Genomic DNA, 18,455 nt, shown 5'->3' on the forward strand with positions numbered 1-18,455 from the left:
GTGGGACTGGAGTCACATGTGAGCCAGACCAGGGAAGAATGCCAGATGTCCCTCTCTAATGGACATATGTGAACAAGTTGATTTTTATCAGATAATCAACAATGCTTATACAGTGGCCTCACTAATGTCCTATACAGATACACCATGACATTCCAACTCCTACTCTCAATGCTCTGCCCAATGAAGGGTGACCATCCCAAACACCTGCTTCACCAGCCTGTCTACCTGTGACGCTACTTTCAAAAAACTCTGTACCTGAGTTCCTGGGTCACTGATTGACAGCAGTACCCAGGGCCCGAACATCAATTGAACAAGTCCAGCCTGGTTTGCTTTACCACAATACAACATCTTGCATTTCTCCACCTGTTATTCCTAACCTCACTGGTCCAGCAGTACTGTTGATTCCATTGTACTCTCCGATAACCCTTTTCACTGTCCACTTTATCACCAATTTCAGTCTCACTCACAAACTTGCTAACCATGGCGACTGTATTATCATCCAAACTGTTGATATAAATGATGCACAACAGTGACCCAGCACCGAACCCCATGGCACACCGTTGGTCACAGGCCTGCAGTTTGAGCAGAAACCCTCTATGAACATGCTCTGTCTCCTACCGTCAATCCTGTTTTGTATCCAGTTAGTGAGTGCTCCCTGGTTATGTCTGATCTAAACTTACTATCCAGTCTGTTATGCAGAACCTTGTCAAAGGCCTTGCTAAAGTTCATGTGGACATCATGAACTGCTCTGCTTTGACCTCTCACTTGTCTACCTCCACACTCAGGTTTGAGGCATGATTTCCCATGCACAAAGCCATGCTGATGATCATTAATCTGTCCTTACCTTTCCAAATGCACGATGATCGTTTCTCTCAGAATCTCCTCCAACAACTTACCACCCTGCCATCAGTCTCACTGGTCCGTAGTAGCTGTCGATGATACAAATATCTCTGGAAGGGTCCTGTAATTTCCTCCCTCGCTTCTCACAAGGCGCTGGGATACATCTGACCATGTCCCAAGATTTTATCTAACTTTTCGTATTTTAAGACATCCACCACCTCCTGTTCTCCAATGTGCACTCATTTCAAGATATCCCTATGTATTTTCCCAAGTTCCCGAGCTTCCATGTCTTTCACCACAGTAAATCCGAACACAAAATATTTTTTCAGTATCTCACCCATCAGCAGTGATTCCACACAGACAGCTTCATTGTCCTTTCAGGGGCCCTATTCTCTCACGAGCTAAGTTTTAGCCCCTTGTTGAAACTTGTCTAAATGCTTCTGAAATTTCAAATATCTCTCCACCGCAACTAGTCTCCCCCACCCTTATCTATTCTGCATTTATGGTCACACCAAAATATAGAATCCAACAGATTTAAAAATATTCCCCTTTTATAAAATCATACATCTCCCATTGTTTCTAAGTATCTAGTTATCATTTATTGTCATATCCTTTAAAACACATTCTAGCACGTTCCCGACTTACTGTCAGGCTAACACCGTTTGGTTCAGACTGACTGCACAAAGGGTTTTGGGAATCCTTGTGTATCAATCTGAAACAGGTGGCTTACAGGATCAGCAGGTCATAGAGAAGGCAAATCAAATGTTGCCATTTATTACAAAGGGAATGGAGTCTAAAAATAGGGAGGGCTTGCTAAAACAATGTCAGACCACACCTAGATTATATTGAACAGTATGAGTGCCCTAAGGAAAGACATTCTTGTATTGGAGGCAGGCCAGGGAAGGTTCACTCGGCTGATCCTAGAGATGGGGGATTTTCCAATGAGAAGAGGTGGAGTAGATTGACCTTGAACCTATTGGGGTTTTGAAGAATGGGAGAGAAATTGAATGAAACATCCAGGATTCGGAGGGGCTTTGACAGGTTAGATGTCGTTAAGTAGGAAACTCGAACAGTACAGCAGAGTAACAGGCCCTTCAGCCCACCATGGCTGTGCTGACCATGATGCTATTCTAAACTAATCCCATCTGCCTGCACATGGGCGATATCCCTCTATTCTCGGGCTGTTCATGTTTCTGTCTAAATGCCACTTCAAAACTTTGCTCTCATTGCCACCTCTCCCACCTCCTGAGCAGCTTCTACCCTCTCGGTAAAGACAACTGGCCTCATTCATCTCACTTTAAACTTCTCACTCTCACCTTAAACCGATGCGCCCTAGTATTTGATATTTCTACATTGGAAGGAAGATTCCAACGATTCACACTATTCACGCCTCTCCTAATGCTATATATCTGTACCAGGTCACCCCTCAGTCTCCGATACTCACGCAAAACAATCCAACTGTGTCCAACCTCCTTACAGTAAACACATTCTCATCCAGGCAACATTCTGCCAACCCTCTGTTACACCCTCCACATCCTTTCTGTAGTGTGGCAACGAGAATGACACGCAATCTTTCAAACATGTCTGACTGAAGTTTCATTCAGTCACAACATGACATGCAAATGTCTGTACTCAATACTGTGCCCAATAAAGGTAAGCATACCATACTCCCCCCTCGACCACCACATTCGACTGTGTTGTTATTTTGAGGGAGCTATGGATTTGCTTCCAATGTCTCTCTGTTTATCAATGTTTCCAACTAGTCAATTAGTGTACTTCTCTCTTCCATTTGGCTTCATAAATGTATCACTTCACACCTGTCCCGATGAAATTCAATTTGCCACATCCCTGACCAGCGTTCCAGCTGATCTACATACTGCTGCAACCTTTAACACTCTTCCTCACTATCCACAATTCCCCTAACTATCCCTAATCATTACATGCCTTTCCGAATGTCGTCTGTAAAATTACCACTCAAACTGCTGACTTTTTCATCTGAATCACAGATATAAATTACACACAGACATCGCAGCACTGATCCTTGTGAAACATCATTGGCCACAGACGTCCAATCAGAAATTCACCACTCCAAATGCCTCTGTCAACTATCACCAAGAAAATATTGCATCCAACTTACCAACGAGCATGGATCGTGATTTGATCTTCCAGATCTCCCTTGCTATTTGGAAGCTGTCCATTCAAAACGACTCTATATTTTGATTCCCAGAATAAATTCGCTGTCTCACCAATGCACTGACTGCATCCTTTCTTCACAACAAAACGGGACCTTGTTTGTTTTTTTGCTGATCCTGCCTAAATCCCAACAACCCCTCAATAATCACATTGCTGTCATGATCATTCTGCAGCCACCCCTCCACAATAACAGTTCGATTATATCTGTTCTCTTCAGTTAATGCTGTCATTCCATCTGCCTTGTTGCAAATGCATGGTGCGTGTCACCGAGAGAGGGCCTTTGAGGGATGGATAGAGGTCACAGAGTGGGAGAGATGTTTGGGGGCACGACAATGTTGCAGGGTTAAACATAGTTACAGTTGCTGCAGAATGTTCGCAGAAGAAAATATTTTATTGTTTGGAGGAAGTTAGACAGATAAAGCGTCTTTGATTAGATTCCAGAGATAGGGATGTGTGTCGGGTTGTGGATCATTATATGGACTATGTTGATCAGGGTGTCGAAACATTCACAGGATTCCAGGATGTCGTACATTTAACAACAGTTGTGGGATCTGGAGAATATCACAGTGATAGGGAGGATGGTATGGACTAGAGAATATTACAGGGAAAGGGTGGGTAGTATGGAATGGAGAATGTTGCAAGCACATGGAAGATGATATAAGCTGGAGAATGTTGCAGCATTAGAGATGAGTATATGGACTGGAGGATGTTGCACGGACAGGGATGAAGTTGTAGACTGGATACAGTTATAAGGAGAGATGAATTTATGCACTGGAAGGTATGTCAGAGAGAGTCAGTGGTGTGCATATTGCAAGATACGACAGGGATAGGGAAGCTTGTAGAGACTGGAAGAGAGAGTGATAGAGATCTTGTGAGAGACCAGGTTCACTTATGAGCATAGGATGTGCTACAATGAGCAGAGCCTTTTGCAGATATAAATGAGGATACAATGGCCACAAAGCAGTCACACCTATACATCGGTATATAGGAATTGAAGAGATTACACAGGCTAGGAGTGTTGTATGCAGTGGAGGAGATTAACCTGATAGGGAAGCTTTTAGAGAGTCAACAATGTTAGGAAATAATGGGAGTTGCAATGGAGAGAGCAGGTTTCAACAATTTGGAGGATACAGACCTGAAGGAGCTTTGACAGATAGAGATGGTACAGTAAAGGGAATTGTAGTGGCTTCCCTTTCATAAGCAATCCATAAGCACTTAAAACAGCCTGTTTGACATGTGCATTATCTCTTGACCATTCATCAGACAGCGCTGCAAATATTTCACTGGCTCTGCCTACCAGCTTAGACTGAACTAGCATTACCCAGAAGACCTCGGGCCACTCTACCTGTCTATGCAATTATTCAAATGAAATACAGAGTTCCTTGACAGTAGAGTCACAGGTAGTTAGGATAGCGAAGGTGGCGCTTGGTATACATTCCTTTATTGGTCAGAGTATTGAGTACAGGAGTTGGGAGGTCATGTTACGGCTGTACAAGACAGTGGTTAGGCCACTTTTGGAATACTGCATGCAACTCTGTTCTACTTCCGATCGGAAGGATTTTGTGAAACTTGAAAAGGTCCAGAAAAGATTTCCAACAACGTTGCCAGGGATGAGCTATAGGGAGAGTTTGAACAGGTGATGGTTGTTTTTCCTGGAGAGTCGGAGGCTGAGGGTGACCTTATAGAGGTTTATAAAATCAAGAGGGGCATGGATAGGGTAAAGAGACAAAGGCTTTCTCCTGGGGTGTGCGAGTCCAGAATTATAGGGCGAGGTTTAGGGTGAGAGTAGAAAGATATAAAAGATAAAAAGGGGCAACTTTTTCACGCAGAGGATAGTACATATATGGAATGAGCTGCCAGAGGAAGTGGTCGATGCTTGTACAACTGCAACAGTTAAAAGGCATCTGGATGGGTATATGAATAGGAAGGGTTTAGAGGGAGATGGGCCGGGTGCTAGCAGGTGGGACTACATTGGGTTGGGATATCTGATCTGCAGAATGGGACCATGAATGGGTTGTGGAACCTGGAGGATGTCATGATTTGAACCACAGGTAATGTTTGGATCTTTCAGCCAATCTTACAGATGGTACAATTGCAACATTTAAGAAGCATTTGGATGGATATATGAATAGAAAGGGTTTGGAGAGAGATAGGCCAGGTACTGGCAGGTGGGACTAGATTGGGTTGGAACATCCTGCCGGCATGGCTGGGTTAGAGTGAAGGATCTGTTTCCATGCTGTACATCTCTATGACTGTAAGATCGGCTGAATGGTCCAATCAAAAATTACCTGTGGTTCAAATCATAATATCCTCCAGGTTCCACAAGCCATCCCCTGTCCTATCCTGCAGGTTCAATGAATCCCGGAACCTCTAACCTTCTGCAAGTCTCACGTCCCTTCCAACATTTGTACCATCCTCCAGGTTCTGCAGCCCTTCCTACCTCGTAACATGGCCCAGACTCTCCAACTCCTCCTTCCTCTGCAATGTTCGCCAGAAGAGCACTGGAGGATGGTGGGGGTTACAGAGATATGGAGGGACATCAGGACGGGAGGATTTTGCAGACATGAGGAATATATGGACTTGAGGAGGTTTCACAGTTTATGAGTGTTGTAGGGGCTGGAGGAACTTACAAAGATAGGGATAGTTTTAGATTGGAGGATTCTGCAGAAAACCTTTACGTAGTTAAAGGCAGGATTCTTAGCAGCGTGCAGGAACAAAGGGACCCTGTTTCCCTCAGGTTACCACCCAAGTTGACAGGCTGTTAAGAAGGCGAATGGTGTGTTGGCTTTCATTACCAGGGGGATTGAATTTAAGAGATGTGAGATTTTGCTGCAGCGCTACAGAACCCCAGTTAGACCACTCTTCAAATATTGTGAACAGTTCTGTTCACTTCATATAGGGAGGACGTGGAAGCTTTAAAGACAGTGCAGAGGAGATTTAGCAGGATGCTGCCTGGACTGGAGGGCATGCCCATAGAAGGTAGGTTGTGGAAGCTAGGGCTTTTCTGATCACAGCGAAGGAGGAAGAATGGTGACTTGTTAGAGGTGTACAAGGGAATGAGAGGCATAGATAGAGTGGATAACCAGAGACTACTTCCCATGGCAAAATGGCTATCACAAGGGGACATAAGTTTAAGGTAACTGGCGGAAGGTTTAGTTTAGATATCAGAGGGATATGGGCCAGGTGCTGGCAGGTAGGACTAGATTGGGTTGGGATATCCTGTCGGCATGGAAGGGACTGGTACGTTATTTACACAGAGTGTGGTGGGTGCATGGAATGGACTGCCAGCCATGGTAGTAGATTCAGACACATTACAGACATCTAAGCAACTCTTGGATAGGCACATCAATGATAGTAATATGTAAGGTATGTAGGTTCGTTTCATCTTCAGTGTAAGATAAAAGGCAAGCACAATATTGAGGGCGGAAGGGCTTGTACTGGAATGTGCTATTCCATGTTTAAAATAGCCAGGGTTATGATGGCAGCAAGAGGTTTCGGGAAGCGGGAGAGGATGCGATCTGAATGAAGAGACACAAATAGGAGGCGTTGCTAAAGTTGTATGAGGTAACAGAGACAGCAATGGTCTGATCTGGAGCAGATGACCCAGACTGCGAGAATTGTGGGGACTGGAGGTGCTTTCACAGGGAGGGAGGAGCATAGAGCCACAGGAGGTTACAGAAATGTGGAGAGCTGTCGGGCTGACAGGAGTTCATGGAGATGGAGAGGTTGGGAGGAATGGAACAGTTTACAGGGATAAGGATGTTGGTAGGATGGGGTGTTTTACACAGACAGGAATGTTTCAGGTGAATGGAGCTGAGTACAGAGATAAAGTGGGTTGTACAGATTGGAAAAACAAATAGACGTAAGGAGGGTAGTCGTGACTGAAGATGTTTATAGACACAGGAAGGCTTAGGTTCTGCAGGTTATTTAGATAAAGGGGGAGTGGAATCAGACAGATTCTCCAAGTGATAAAGACAGCAATTTTGGTTGGAGACTGTTTCACAGATTTGGGAGCATTAGTAACCTCCTCCAGTTTGGTCAGAGTGGGGAAGGGTTGTAGGGGAGGGTGATGTTTACACATGGAAGAGCTGGAGAAGATTGTGGAAATGAGTAGATGGATGGAGACACTGGAGGAGCTTACATTGACAGGGTGAGTGCTGGCAATGAAAAGATATCACATAGACAGAGGGTCTTGTAGGAACTGTACTGAAAGAGTCACAGACATTGGAATGACTTCTGCAGATTGGGAGTATTACAGGGACTGAGAGGATTGTAGGGTCTCCACAGATTGATCATGTCTTTAAGAATATGTAGATACGGAAATCTTTAACCCAATGTATGCAGTCTTCATTTCAAGACCAGAGCCTTATTATCCCTCACCAGCCAAGGATCCCTAACCCTGCCAGCTTTTCCCTTTACCCCAATGGGGCAGACTGGTCCTGGATTCTTGAGATCACACTTTGAAAAGCCTCCCATTTGCCAGTTGTTCCTTTTCCTTCAAACAGACCCACCCAATCGATTAGAATCATAATGTGGAGGTGCCTGTGTCGGACTGGGGATGTACTAAGTTAAAGATCACCCGACACTCGGTTCCAGTCCAACCGGTTTATTTGAAAGCACTAGCTTTCAGAGCACTGCTTCTTCATCAGGTGGTTGTGGAGCACAATCCTAAGGTACAGAATTTATAGCAACAGGATGGCAGTGTCATGGAATATAATATCAAACAAATTTAGTTTAAGCCTTTCATCTGTTACAGTGATCACCAGCGCTTCCAAAGCGAGTTGGATTATAACTGGGCATTGTGCAATTTTAAATTCACGGCATTGACGCTGGTCAGATCCTGCAGAATGGCCCCAAACCTGGCCCTGTTCCAGTTTTCCTCTTCAATCTGTGGACCTGCTGATCTTTTTCCATAACTATGTTAAAACGAAGACAGTTGTGGGGACTGGACCCAAAGTGCTCTCTGAATGACACTTCAGTCACTTGCCCGACCTCGTTTTCTGAGGGGAGGTCCAGTGTTGCACCTGAGTAGAGTAGGGCCCTCTGCATATTGATTTAGGAACCTTCCTTGGACACATTTGAAAAATTGCCCTCCGTCCAGGTCTTCTTATACTCGAGGTGGCCCAGTCAATACATGGAATATTAAAATCTCCAGCCTGCACTCCTCTATTATTCCTATAGTTATCTGCAATCTCTCTACACAGCTGCTCCTCTGGTATCTGTTGGGTCTACGACAGTCTACAATACAGTCCCAACAAAGTGACCCCCTTCCCCCTTCTTCTTTCTAACTTCTAACCATGTGGAATTTTAAATGAATATATGTTTTAAAAATTGGAATTAACAATCCATAAATAAGTATTGATAAAAATCCAAACACTTGACCTTCAGAGAAAGACAACAGTTCACTCTCATGTGGTCTGCAAGACATACCCACAGCAATGTGTTTGCCTCTCAATTACCCTGTGAAATGGGCGAGCCAGCTGCTTAGCTCAAGGGCAGCAAGGGATGGGCAATAAAAGGCTGGTCAGCCAGAGACACCCACATCCCAGACCTGATTTTTAAATAAGATCCATTCAGATTGGTCCCAGCACAGTTCCAGTGGAACAATGTCCTGGCCAATCACGTTGGTAGATTTATGGACAGGGCTTTAAACTGACAGAGAGGATGGAGGGACAGGCTTCAGGTGAAAGGAGCTTTCCAAATCCAAAGAGAAAACGTGAAGCATCAGAGCAGCATGGGAATGTGACTGAGGACAACAGAAAGGAACAGGATGGGACAAAGTTTAACTAAAACTGTAGATCAGCAAATCCATTTGTGACAGGAAATTGTGGGAACTAGTAAATTATGTTTTTTTCTTAATGGACAAAGTCTCTGCAACAAGGTAGATGGATTTGTGACACAGAGATAAAAGGGATTTAGACTCCAGAGAGATGTGGTTACAGGGCGAACAAAAGGTGGAACGTAAATATTCAATGGATCACAACCTTGTGCAAATTCAGGCAAAATGGACGACACTAACAATAATGGGTAAGAAAGGCATTACAGAGAAAGCATTTGGCATCAGATCATGAAATAGAGTCAGTCCGAATGTAATTTCTGGCTACTACTTGCCAAGGACACAAGCAGCAGAACAGTTTTAGACCACCCACCGAACAGCATTTCACGGCTCGTCACTGCAATAAATAGGAATTCATTGGAATGTTTAATACAGGCATGGTGAACATTTAGTGAAACGTCAATATTCGCAAAGTCTGGGACAATCACACTGACAACAGTGATATTGGAAGGGGAGTTCAGAGGATTTTTTTCAGTGTTTCTTAGAATAACACATTGTGCAACTGGCTGGGGACGTAACTGTCTCAGAGAGACTGTTGTGTGCTAAAACATAGTGAATGTGTAACGTCACCTGGAGAGATCCTCTGGGAAATTGTGATAAAGTGCAGATTAAAGAAATATAAAGTTTTAAAGTGAATCACAGAAAGGACAACTAGAAAGAAAAGTAGCCAATTACATTGGTTTGAGAGGAGAACTGACCAAGGTAAACAGGCTAAACAGACTGAAATGTGTGTCTGGAAATGAACAGTTGAAAACATTTGAAGGAACAGTGTAAAATACTCAACAAAAGGACATTCCACTGAAACAGACAAAAACTCAGCAAGAAATCCCCACCAGTCCCTCACTCAGGACAAAATGGATCATATTAGATTATGAGGCTGAGAAAATCACCACAAAGTACTTAAAATCCTGAAGTGAGAGAGAGTTTTAGAGTAAGTTTTAAAGGGATTGCAATGGGTCTGCTAGCAGCAGGAGGGCAATGGGAAGGGGAATCATTGTCAAGGTTTATTGACACGATACGAACATGGAGAGGTGAAGGTGCTGGAGATGGTGAGAGTATTACAGAGAGTGGTCAGGGCCTGAACGGTGTTACAAAGCCAGTACGGATTGCTGCAGCTGGAGGGGTTTGCAGAGATAGGGAGGGACATATGGATTTTCATTTATTCATTCATGGGATGTGGGTGTCACTGCCTGTACCAGCATTATTTGACCCCATGCTAATTACCCAGAGATTGTTGGGCCCTGGTGGCTAAATATAATACTTTGCTGGACACAGGTGAAGTGCTGAATGACTGGAGGATCGCTAATGTGGTTCCTTTGTTCAAGAAGGGCAGCAGGGGTAGGCCAGGTAATTACAGAGTAGATAGTCTGACAGCAGGGGGAGGGAAATTATTGGAAACAATTGTGAGGATGAATCAACACTTGCAAAGGTAAGGATCAACTCGGTTTAGTCATCTCGATTTGGCAGAGGAAGATACTGTCTGAGGGATTCAGTTCAGTGTTTTTGAAATGATGCTTAATTATATTGACGAAGGCTGTGCAGATGATGTGGTTTACATGGACTTGAATAAGTCCTTAAAACAAGATCCAACATGGAAGGCTGGTCCAAAAGGACTGGGTTCCAAGGCAAGTTGGCAAACTGGATGCAAAATTGATGGATAGAATACTTTCACCACCGGGTGTACCACAGGGATCTGTGCAGGAACCATTGAACATTAATAACTCGGATGTGAAAGCAGAAGGTATCATTAGTCAGTTTGCAGATGACATGAAAGGTGAGGGTGTTGTTCACAGTGAGGAGGATGGTCTCTGTCTGCAGTCCGATATCAATCGGATGATAATCTAAGCAGAGTTTAGTTCTGATTGAAGTGAGGTAATACACTGTGGGAGGTACGATAAGCGAAGAACAGACATAATAAATGGTAGGTCCTTGCGGAGTACTGAGGAATACAGGGACCTTGGTGGACAAGTCCATAGATCCCTGAAGGTGTCAGCACAGGGAGACAGGGTGGGAAAGGCACCTCAACCGGGAGTGGGAGAGGGACCCATATCCTGGTGGGGTGAATTGCTAGAGCTGCTCGAGAGGATATAACCTAGTCTGGCAGGGTGTTGGACCTTAAACAGTCGTAAGGCCAGTAAGAAGATTGAGGCTGGTACACTAGTTAAAGACAGCAATTTCAGCAGACAAGGCAGGCAAGAACATAGCAGGGAATGGGGGAAAACTGATGATTAAACTGCATTTATTTCAATGCAAGGGGCCAGACAGCTAAGGAAGATGAACTCAAGGCATGGATTGGAACATGGGACTGGGATATTATAGTTATTACAGAAACACAGCTGAGGGAGGGGCAGGACTGGCATTTCATTGTTTCAAGGTAGAGATGCTACAGAAAGGGGAGGCAAGAGAGGACGTGTGGTGGTGGGTTTTGATTGCATTAATCATCACAGCAGTACTTGGAGAGGATATTCCTGTGGGATCGCCCAGTAAAGCTATGTTAGTGGAACAGAGAAATAAGAATGGGTCATCACTTTGATACGATCGGACTGCTGACCCTGAATAATCTGTGGAAGACTGAGGAACAACTATGTCGGGGCATCTTAAATATCAACCATAATAATAGGGCTGTTATGGTAGGGGTTTCTGAACTTTCCAAACCTAGACTGGGACTGCCAGTGTTCAGTGTTTGCAAGGGAGGAATTTAGTAATAGTGGTCCAGAAAACTCCCAATCAATATGTAAATGGCCTGAAAAGAGAAAGGGGCAAAACGTGACCTCCCTTTGGGAATCAAGGTAGGGAAGGGGACTGCGATGTGAGTGGGAAAGCGTTTTGCCAAAGGGACCACAGTTCTTGTAGTTTGAAAACAGCTTTGGAAAAGGACAGGCCTGGTCCACAAGTGCAAGTTATAAAATGAAGCCTGACCAATCTTGATCGTATTAGACAGGAACTTTCAAAATGTGATTGGGGAAGGGAATTATTTACAAGGAAAGGGAAGTTTGGCAAGTGAGAATATTTTAAAAGTGAGATAAACGGATCGATCAGAGCCAGCATGTTCCTGTTTGTGTGCAGGTCAATGCTGACAGCATTCGGAAACACTGGCTGTCTATTGAGGGTCTGGTCAAGGAAAAGGGGGCACATGTCAGGTTTAGCCAGCTGGATTAAGGGAATCCCTGAGGATATACAGGGGCTGTCGGAATACACTTTGAATAGAAAACAGGAATGAAGAAAGGCTAAATGAAATAGCCTCAGCAGAGAAGGAAAGGAGAATCCAAAAGTAATTGAATCAATATATGAAGAGTGTAGAAATAACTCGGGACAAAATAGTGTCCATTAAAGATCAATGAGGCCATCGATGTTTGGAACTGCAGGATATTTGCTCAGATCGTAAACTATTTTTTCACTCCAGAACTTACTGTGGAGAAAGACTGGGGAACTCAGGGAACAAGAATAGTTCATTAGACGACAATTGGAGTTCTCTGCGATTCCAGTCTCTCTGCTGCAGGAAGGATGTTGTGAAACTTGAAAGGGATCAGAAAAGATTAACAAGATATTGCCCGGGTTGTTGCTGAATAAGCTGGGGTTACTGTCACTGGAGAATCGGAGACTGAGGGATGACCTTACAGAGGTTTATATAAACATGAGGGGCATGGATAGGGTAAGCATTCAAGGCCTTTTCCCAGAAGTTGGGGAGTCCAAAACTAGAGGGCATAAGTTTAAGGTTAGAGGTGAATGGTTTACAGAGGGACTGAAGGGACAGCTTCTTCACACATATGGTGATGGGTGTATGGAATGAGCTGAGAGAGAAAGTAATGGAGACTGATACAATTACAACATTTAAAAGGTGTCTGGATGGGCATCTGAATAGTAAGGGTGTAGGCGTATATGGGCCAAATGCTGGAAAAGTGAATGGATTTATTTAGATCTTCTGGTAAGACTGGACGAGTTGGGGACCGAAGGGTCTGTTTCTACGCTGTGTATCTCTATGACTTGAAAAGAGTGCATGTTATAAAAGAGGTGGTGCTGGAGGTTTTAAAACACAAAGCTATGGCAAGTCCCAGAACCTGATTAAGTGTATCACAGGACACGTGGGATGCTAGGGAAGAAATTGTGGAGCCCCGAGCAAAGGTATGTGTACTACTGACAGCCATGTGTGATGGGCTGGCAGGCTGGAGGGTGGCATCATGGACAGTGAAGGAGGTTTTCTGAGATTACAAAGGCATCTTGATGAAGGGAGTGAATGGGCTGAAAAACTAGAGTTGGAATTCAATCTGAATAAATATGAGGTAATGTATTTGGTAAAACAAACAAGGGTAGAGCTTATACAATTAAGGTTTGGGCCTCAGTTCGTGTTTGAGAGCAGAGGGACCTCAAGGTTCAGTACATAATTCTTGAAGCTTGAGTTCTGATAAATGGCTGGATAGGCTGAGTCTTTTTTCACTGGAGCCTGGAGGTTGAGACATGATGCTATAAAGGTTTATGAAAAAAAAGAGATATATATATATCAATTGAATGGTAGTTGCCTTTTCCTCAGGATGGGGGAGTCTCAAGAGGAGGGGCCACATTTTTAAGGTTGGAGGAGAGAGATGTTCAAGAAAAAAGATATGGGGCAATTTGCTACACAGAGGGTGGTTTGAATGTGGAATGAACTTCCTGAGAAAGGGGTTGATGTGGGAACAATTACAATGTTTAAAAGATATTTGGATAAACAGGTGAATAGGGAAGGGTTGGAGTGATATGGGCCAGCAACAGGCAGCTGGGAAGAGTTTAGTTTTAGATTATGGTGAGTATCAGCTGAAGGGTCAGTTTCCATGCTGTATGGCTCTATGACAAGAATATGGTTTGATTCCATTATTGAAGAAAGGATCAGGGCTGGGTCCACTGATGTGCATCATCGACATGAACGATTTGGTTGAAAATATAGGAGTGATTGTGCGAAAGTTTGTTGATGATCAAATGAATGGTGTAGTGGGCAGTAAATACGGTTATCAAAGGGGATCTTGACCAACTGGGCCAGTGGACCAAGGAATGAAAGATGGAGTTTAATTCAGCTGTTGGATTTTGTTAAGACAAACCAGGGAGGACTAACACAGTTAATGGAAGGGCTCTGGCCAGGGTTGTTGAACAGAGAGAGAGAGACCAGGGGGTGCAAGTTACATTGTTCCTCGGAAGTGGCATACCAGGTGGACAGGGTGGGGAAAGTGACATTTGGCACATTTGCCGACATTGGCCAGCACTTTGTGACATACGTTGGAGATATTTGCAACATTGTCCTAAATATTTCCCTTGGGCAGAGGAGGCCACGGGGTGACCCTAAGAATGGTGAATAACCAAAGGTAGGTGAGTCCAACACTAGAGGGTAGAAACAGGAGGTGAGAGAGAGCAAGGATTTAGAGAGGGAGCTGAGGGGGAACATTATCCACAAAGGATGGTGCATAGATGGAACAGACTGCCTCAGGCATATTGGAGAAACAAGAACAATTACAGCATGGAAAAGACATTTGGGGAGGTACATGGAGAGGAGAAGGTTTGAAGAGGGCCAAAGGCTGGCAAATGAGACTCATTCAGTTTAGGTAACATGGGCAGCATTGAGGAGTTGGACCACAGGTTCTGTTTCCGTGCTGTATCACTCTGTATCCAGCTAAAGAGGATTAGTGTACCAAAATAAGGCATGTTGTAGACACTGAAGCAAGTTACAGCGGTGGGGATGGTAGTCTGGAATGCAGTACATTTCAAATATGCGGAGGGAGTATCGGGAAGGGAGGAGGTTACAGGGGCAGGGACTATTGTAGGAGTTAAAAATGACTGAAGACACTGGTGCACAAGCCATGCCACAGATACAGTGTTGCAGAGTAGTGAGTCTTAGTACAGTGTTGGAGGGAGAACACAGAACAGAAAGATCCCAGGCAGCATTCACAACCTCTCGTTGGAGGCCTACTCTCCCCTCTGTTGTACTGATGCTCACTAAGACAGCGCAGGACTGGATTGATAACTCTGAACTCCCGATGCTGTCTCAGTACAACATAAGTTAAAGTGGAGTTGGTGATTGAGCATGGGGTGTGTCTATACTGTGCTCCCCATCCAGCACTGTATCTATATCATGTATTGTTAGCGATGTTTGGAGCCCTCTCATTGCTCTCTGCTCTGTGCACTGTGAGTGATCTTACCTCACTGCAGGATTTATTGAAGGCTCCAGATTTCCCTTCCCTTTGAAGATGGTTGGTCAGCCAGAGAGACAATGAGGTGATGGATGAGACACACAGCAGTTGGGAAACCTATTGAGTTAGCAACTTCCTGAGTACCGACAGGAAGAGATAGACAGAATGGGAAATCAGACTGATGCAGTGAGGGTTACACAAGGAGAATGGAAATGAGCCCCACAGATATCTGGAAAATCCCAAACTCCCTCCCTGGCCTGTGCTGTTGCGTCTCTCTGGAGTGGAGAATCCTGTTAGCTCAGGATCTGGAGCAGCTGCAAGAGTGAGAGACGCGGACATAGGCAGCAATTAGACCCTCACAGTGAGGGATACCACATGGAGAGAGACTGAGTGATATCACTGGAGTGCTGGAATACTTCGGCATCACACAATCATGTTGGAAGAATGGGATTAGCTTCATGTGTCAGTGCTCAGGGATGAGCAACCAGTGAGCAGGTGAAGTGGTGGCATAGTAACATTATTGTTAGGGCATTTGTCCAAAACATCAGCTAATGTTCAGGGGAGGCAGATTTGAATCCCACCATAAGATATGGTGGAATTTAAAAATCAATAATTTTAAAAATAGCAATTAACAATCCATAAACAAATATGAAACCATTGCTGATGTACAAAAGTCACAATCCCTCAGATTAGATTCCCTACAGTGTGGAAACAGGTCTTTCGGCCCAAGAGTAACCCACTCAGACCCATCACCCTCGACCTAATACACCTAACATTATGTGCAATGTAGCATGGCCAATTCGCCTGACCTGCGCGTCTTTGGACTGTGGGAGGAAACCGGAGCATCCGGAGGCAATTCACGTAGACACGGGGAGAATGTGCAAACTCCACACAGTCGCCCATAGCTGGAATCGATCCTGGGACCCTGGTGTTGTGAGGCAGGAGAGCTAATCACTGAGCCACCGTGCTGCCCACTTGTCCTTTCGACAACGAGATCTGATCATCCTCACGTGGTCTGCACGACATACCCACAGAAAAGTGTTTGCCTCTCAATTGCCCTCTGAAATGGCCGAGCAAGTTACTCAGCTCACGGGCAGCGAGGGCTGGACAAGAAAGGCTGGTCAGCCAAAGACACCCACATCCCCTACCTGATTTATAAAAAAATCCAATAGGATGGTCCCACTGGAACCGTGCTGGGAGCAGTTTCCTGGCCAATCATGTCAGTAGGTTTATGGACAGGGCTTTAAACTGACAGAGAGGATGCTGGGACAGGGTCCAGGTGAAAGGAGCTTTCCAAATCCAAAGAGAAAAGGTGAAGCATCGGAACAGTATGGGGATGTGGCTGAAGGTAATCAGAAAGGAACAGGATGGGACAGAGTTTAACTAAAACTGTACATCAGTGAATAAGTTTGTGACAGGAAATTGTGGGAAAGAGTAAATTATGATTTAGTTTGAATGGACGAAGTCTTATCAATGAGGTAGATGGATTTCTGACACTGAGATAAAAATGATTTAGACACCGGAGAGATATGGTTACAGGGTGAACAAAAGTTGGACATAACTATTCAATGGATCACAACCTTGCAGAAACTCAGGCAAAATTGGTAACAAAAACAATAATGGGTAAAAAAGGCATCACAGAGAAAGCATTTGGTCTCAGATCATGAAGTAGAGTCAGTCTGAATGTAAATTCTGGCTACTACTTGCCAAGGACACAAGCAGCACAACAGTTTTAGCCACCGAACAGCTATCAGTTGCTCATCACTGCATTAACCAGAAACTCATTGGAATTTTTTTAAACAAACACATTGTGATAATTTTGGGAAACTTCAATATTCACATAATCTGGGACAGTCACACTGACAACAATGACATTGGAAGAGTTCAGAGAATTTTTTTTTCAGTGTTTCTTTGAATAACAAATTGTGCAACTGGCTAGGGACGTAACTATCTCAGAGCGACCGTTGTGTGATGAAACTTAGTGAATGAGTAATGTCACCTGGAGAGATCCTCATGGAAATTGTGATAAAGTGCAGTTTAAAGAAATATAAAGTTTTAAAGTGAATCACAGAAAGGACAAGCTACAACTAGAAACAAAAATAGCCAATGACATGAGTTTGACAGGAGAACTGACCAAGATAAATAGGCTAAACAGACTGAAACATGTGCCTGTAAATGAACAGTGGAAAACATTTGAAGGAACAGTGTAAAATACTCAACAAAAGGACATTCCATTGAAACAGACAAATCCTCGGCAAGAAATCCCCATCGGTCCCTCACTCAAGTAAAAAGGATCATATTAGATTATCGGGCTTGGAGGATCACCAAAAAGTACTTAAAATCCTGAAGTAAGAGAATGTTTTAGGAGTGAGTTTTAAAGGGATTTCAAAGGGTCTGCTCGCAGTAGGAGGTCAGATGGAAGAGGGAATAATTGTCAAGGTTTTATGTCACAAAAGGAACTGGGAGAGGTGAAGGTGCTGAAGGTGGTGAGAGTGTTACAGACAGTGGTCAGGGCCTGAACGGTGTTACAAAGCCAGTACAGATTGCTGCAGCTGGAGGGGTTTGCAGAGGTAGGGAGGGACATAGCTATTTTTATTTATTCATTCATGGGATGTGGGTGTCACTGATTGGACCAGCATTCTTTTGCCTCACTGCTAATTATCCAGAGTATAGCAGAGTCAGCCTTGTAGCTGTGGGTCTGGTGTCACGTGCAGGCCAGACCAGGTTAGAATGTCAGATGTTCTTCTCTAAAGGACGTAGGTGAACCAGATGAGTACTTCCTACTGGTCAACAATGCTTTTATGGTGGCCTCACCAATGTCCTGTACAGCCACAACATGACGTCCCAACTTTTACTCTCAATGCTCTGACCAAAGAAGGTAACCATCCCAAAGGCCTGCTTCACCAACCTGTCTGCCTGTGACACCACTTTCAACGAACTGTCGACCTGCATCTCTGGGTCTCTGACTGACAACACTACCCAGGGCCCAAACATTAACTATACAGGTCCCACCCTGGTGTGTGTCACCAAAATACCCTATCCTCTACCAAGTTACTCCTTAGCCCTTATTGAAACTTGTGTAAAGGCTTCTGATAATTCGTATAAACCGTATCCTCGGTACAGCCACTCCTTCACCCGTATCTACTCTGCCATTTATATTCTCACCAATAAAAATGCAATCCAACAGGCTCAAAACCACATTCTCCTTTTATTAAATGTGTTTCTAAGGGTCCAGTTATTGTTCATTGACATATCCTTTCAAACATATTTCAGCTCCCGACCTACTGTCAGGCTAACACTGTTTGATTTCAGACTGACAGCAGAAAGGGTTATGGGAGTCCTTGTTTCTCAGTCTGAAAAAGGTAGCTTACAGGTTCAACAGGTAATGGAGGCTTTGGAATTAAGGAGGGTCATGGGGACTGAAGGACATTATG

The sequence above is a fragment of the Chiloscyllium punctatum genome, chromosome 6, assembly GCF_047496795.1.
Source record: "Chiloscyllium punctatum isolate Juve2018m chromosome 6, sChiPun1.3, whole genome shotgun sequence".
NCBI lineage: Eukaryota > Metazoa > Chordata > Chondrichthyes > Orectolobiformes > Hemiscylliidae > Chiloscyllium > Chiloscyllium punctatum.